Source organism: Teleopsis dalmanni, chromosome 1, assembly GCF_002237135.1.
Source record: "Teleopsis dalmanni isolate 2A chromosome 1, ASM223713v2, whole genome shotgun sequence".
NCBI lineage: Eukaryota > Metazoa > Arthropoda > Insecta > Diptera > Diopsidae > Teleopsis > Teleopsis dalmanni.
Genome location: NC_051846.1, coordinates 221,924,100 through 221,929,477, shown reverse-complemented (window position 1 = coordinate 221,929,477; position 5,378 = coordinate 221,924,100).

Below are 5,378 nucleotides of genomic sequence, written 5' to 3'. Positions count from 1 at the left end.
AACGCAATGCTTATTTGGTAATAGACCCATCGAATACGTTGCCTCTGAAAACTACACAAACTGACAAAAGTTTGTCAAACATTGCACCTTCAGCAGCTTCGCTTGCATTTTCCGACTTAGCGAATCCAAAAAATAAAACGAAGTCCAAACAGGCATGGAACGCTATGTAAATATGAAACGCAAACTTAGTCCTCAAAAAAGCAATTCAAAAGGTGCTAAAATAACTAAAACTATCAAAGATAGTGCAACTACAAGCATTCTTTCTGGCAATAGATTTGGTGAATTAGCTGAAACTACAGAAGAAGCTAATCAGCATATTAACAAAAATTTTAAACCGTCTCCAATCTACCTGCGTGAACGCAGCTCAAATAACCTAGTTACAATCCTTGCAAGTCTGATTGGAAATAATACTTTTCATATTGTTCCTATAACTAGAGGCAATATACACGAAACCAAAATCCAAATCGACACTGAAAACAATTTTAGAGTCATAACCAAATATTTCGAAGACAGCAAAAAAATTACTACACATACCAACTAAAGAGTAGTAAGGGCCTTGTTGTCGTAATTAAAGGTATCGAATCAGATGTAGACCCCATTGAGATAACAGTTATAAACATTGTTAACAAAGATAAAATCCCACAACCTATGTTCAAAGTTGAACTTCACCCGGAAGCTTCTAAGCTTAAAAAAGATGAGAGCCATCCCATCTACAACCTACAGTATTTACTTCACCGCAGAATTAGCGTTGAGGAGCCCCACAAAAGAAATGGTCCGGTGCAATGCACAAACTGCCAAGAGTATGGCCATACTAAGTCATATAGCACTCTTAGTACAGTGTGCGTAGCTTGCGGCGAGCTTCACCATAGTTCCGAATGCGATAAAAAAGCATTAAAGGATACCAACTCCAAAAAATGTAGCAACTGCAGTGGAAATCACACTGCAAACTACAGAGGCTGTCCCATTTATAAAGAACTGAAGCACAGGTTAGCTCTGCAGAAAGAAGCGTTGCGTAATCCTACAAGAAGCAACACCATTAAATTAGTTAAAGTACCTCAACCTTTAACTTTTAAGCCTGTTACACGAGGTGTTTCATTTGCTAATGTCGTTAAATCTGACAAGCAATAAGCCCCTCCAGTTCAAAGTAATAGTTTGGAAATAATGATCTCCACTCTCACTCAGAGCTTAACTCAGTTCATGTCAATCATGCAAACTACTCTTAACGAGATAGTTAAAATGCAAAGCCAATTAATGCAAATTTTTGTCTAAATAATGAGTACTTTAAAAATTTGTACATGGAATGCAAACGGCTTAAGCCAACATAAACTTGAACTCACAAATTTCATGTCTCGAGAAAGTGTGGATGTAATGCTTTGCTCAGAAACACATCTAACTAACAAAAATTTCTTTTCTATTCCTGGTTATTTATTCTATAATACTAGCACAAACAAGTTAGATTGCAAAAAAGCACCGGGATATGATAATATCTCACCCATCATGATAAAAAACTTACCCCTTTTGGCCATAAATTTTATCACAAGACTTTTTAATGCCATAATTAAATTTGGCTTTTATCCAACAGAGTGGAAAACATCCATGATTATCATGATTCATAAATCAGGTAAAGACCCCACGCTTGCCTCTTCATACAGGCCAATAAGCTTACTGCCATGCCTTTCTAAAACCATGCTAAAACCGTTCCTTGACGTTCAAAACTTAATACCGTCCCACCAGTTTGGTTTTAGGAAAAAACATGGAACTATTGAGCAAGTGAATCGTATAACGAATGAAATAAGACACGCATTTGAGCTCAGAGAACATTGTTCCGCGGTATTCCTCGATGTTAAACAAGCATTTGATAAAGTATGGCATAATGGACTCATATATAAGATACGCTATTCATTACCTGCAAATGTCCACTCAGTTCTAGAATCGTATCTGCATAATAGAAGCTTTAAAGTGAAATGCAAATCATATACTTCGAATAATTTCCCAATAGAAGCTGGCGTTCCACAAGGAAGTGTTCTTGGCCCTATATTGTATGTACTTTACACATCTGATATCCCGATAAGTAGTTCAGTTATCACCACAACGTTTGCCGATGATACGGCAATTTTATGCCGAAACAGAAACGCTGTGCTAGGTTCAAACCAACTTCAATCTCACTTATATCGGGTGGAGAAATGGTTGTCAAAATGGCGAATTAAAATTAACGAACTAAAATGTAGACACGTCATTTTTACCTTAAATCGGAGTACATCTCCAACAATTTTACTAAACAACATTCCCATACCACAAGCAGATAATATAACGTACTTAGGTATCCACCTAGACAGACGACTGACTTAGCGCAAACAGATTGAAGCCAAAAAAATTCAGATGAAGCTCCAAGCCTCTAAGTTGCATTAGCTCATTAACAGCAGATCTTCCCTGTGCCTAGAGTGTAAAGTACTCTTGTATAACAGCATCATAAAACCAATATGGACTTATGGTCTCCAGCTATTTGGCAATGCTAGTGCTTCAAATATTGAAATTATACAAAGAGCTCAGTCAAAAATAATAAGAATTATCACTGGTGCCCCATGGTATATTAGGAATGAAAGTATACACCGAGATCTACAAATTCCCCTAGTTAAAGCTGAATTTGACAATATAAGAAAAAAATACAATAAAAGGCTGACAGAGCATGTTAATCCCTTGCAAGAAATCTCGCACTTCTATCCATTGCTTCCCGCCTAAAAAGAGCTGACCGTCCAGCCGTTAATTAATATTCAACAGCTTGAAGTAAAAACCGCACCTTTCTTTTTAGTAATCTGTTAAAGTTGAACCACTTTCTTAAGAAACCACCTAACATTCACTTTAATGAAATTTAACCCATTAATCTAAGTGAGGTTCGTGATATAAGGTTTACTTATTTTATTTTATTTTATACAATGTATAATTAAAATAAAAATTTGTAACATTATGTAATTAGTTATAAGATTTTATAACTTATTGTTAGTCTCATTTTAAGAGAAGATGCAATAAATAAATGTATGTTTTACAAAAAAAAAAAAGAAAAAAAAAAAACTACATAAATTCGAATGTTCGGCCGATGGAGTGATTTGCCATATATGTAAAAAGTAAAATCACAAAAATGTGCTTTAATTGTTCATCAGTGCAGCAGCAGCAGCAACAGCAACAACAACAGTACCGTGAAAGCCGCTATATAAAAAATGTTTCTGAAGAAACAAAATTGCTTTTTGATTTAGATGAACCTAGTTCACTAGGTATTAAGTCTATTTTTTCATTCCTCTCTCCTATAATTACTGGAATGACGTTTCCACATTGCTGTGGAAATCTTCTTCTTTCATTCCTAAGAGATGGTTTTAGTGGCTTCAAGTCTTACACTGTGGCTTTCGATGCTTTTCCCCTACTGCAAAAAAAAAAATTATTTGATGACTATTTATTTGTTGGAACAATAAGCAAAAAACAAGTTTTTTGCACAGAATAAATATGTGAACATGATGTTACAAAAGAATGTCAGCTTGAAAACCTGGAATGTTGATGTTTATATAGAAGGCGCAAAGGTTAACTGCCAGGTAGATTCGGGAGCGGAAGCAAATTCATTGTCGGTGTTTTCTTTTAATAGAATTAATAATATTACATTAAAAAAAGTGGTGAAAAATTACCTATAATAGGAAAAGTTCATGTGAATGTGTTATTTAACAGTATTATACAAAAGACTATTTTTCATGTTGTCTATATGCAGTGTAATAATGTTCTGGGCTTGGAATTAGCAGTTGAGTTGAACCTAATCAAAATTCTAAACGCAGTAAGTTGTGATAATAAAGTAGAAATAAAAAATTGTGACGAATTAGATATTTTCGGTAAATATTCAGATGTATTCAGTGGTTTCGGTCAGCTCAAAAATAAGTGTAAATTGCAAATCAGAGATATTAGTACACCAGTTGTTGATGTACAGCGTAGAGTGCCCTTTAGTTTACTTGAACCACTTAAAAAGTGTTAGAAAAAATAAAAGAATTAAAAGATATTACTGAAGTCACTGAACCAGCTGTATGGGTTAGTTCAATTGTGTTAGTTACTAAGCAAAATGGCAATATCCATTCTATGCTTAGATCGTTGTAGTTTAAATAAAGCTATTGTAAGGCCAAGTGCGGGATTCTGGATGGTGCCTTTGGATGAAAATTCTTTAAAGTTATGTACTTTTAACACTCCTTTTGGTCGATATTCCATGGAGAAATGGTCCGTCGTTTTGATGATATTAAAGAAGTTATCATTTATTTAGATGATTTACTTATTTATGCGAAATGAATGAAAGAGCATAATGACATTTTGTATAAAGTCTTGACGAGAGCAACAGAAGTAGGTCTTGGTTTTACAAAAAAATCTAAACTTTTTCAAATTAACATAAAATTCATTACGTTAATTTCAATGAAAATGGTGTTAAACCAGACACTGAAAAAATTAGAGTAATTACTGTAAGGATGGAAATTTTGCACAAATTACCAACTTACATATTATGACTTTATTGTTATTGGTGAATCATCTGTAAGAAATAAAGTGCATTAAAATTAACATCGAGATAATAAATAAATACTTACCTGGAATCACTCCCCAGCACACTCGTCTACAGCATACTTTAATAGTTGGATGTTTCTGTAAATGAATTTATGAAATATAATTATCAATTAGAAAATTGAAAAACAATTATAAATACCTTTGCACTACCACTTTACGCACATCATTTGGAGTAATTTAAACAAAAGGGAACGTCGTTTATATAAATAATTTTATTAAATTAATTATTAAAACTCCGATATTTCTTATTAATTAATTTTACTTATTTTAATATATTATATTCAATTTAAAAAAAAAGGCGCATTAAGTTCAACTAAGATCAACTCAAAGCTTTGTGTATTTTACATAAAAAGTTCAATAGGATGCATATAAAAGACGATGCAATTTGTTAAGAATTTAGTGTGTCTTGTATGATCACTCAGTGGCATTGTATGTCAACATATAAAATAAATAAATATTAAAAATTGTCTGACACAGTGGCGGTTTTAAGCCTAGGTGTATAATCTATTAAAATATATATATAATTGTTTACGAGTGCATGGGCGGTTTTAAGTCCAGGCGCGGAAACACTTTATATATACCATATATTCAATATAACAAGACATGTATACATTTACTAACCCCGTTTCGTCCAGTAGGTACTTATCGAAACCGGATCAGCCACCACTGTGAACTCTACAGGGACAGCTTCCAAATACAGCTGGTCTCAAGGAAACATCTCAAGTCATATCTAATTAAATTTAATCAACCTCTTACGACTAAGGAAATACATTCAAAATTTGCATGCGTTTAAAATC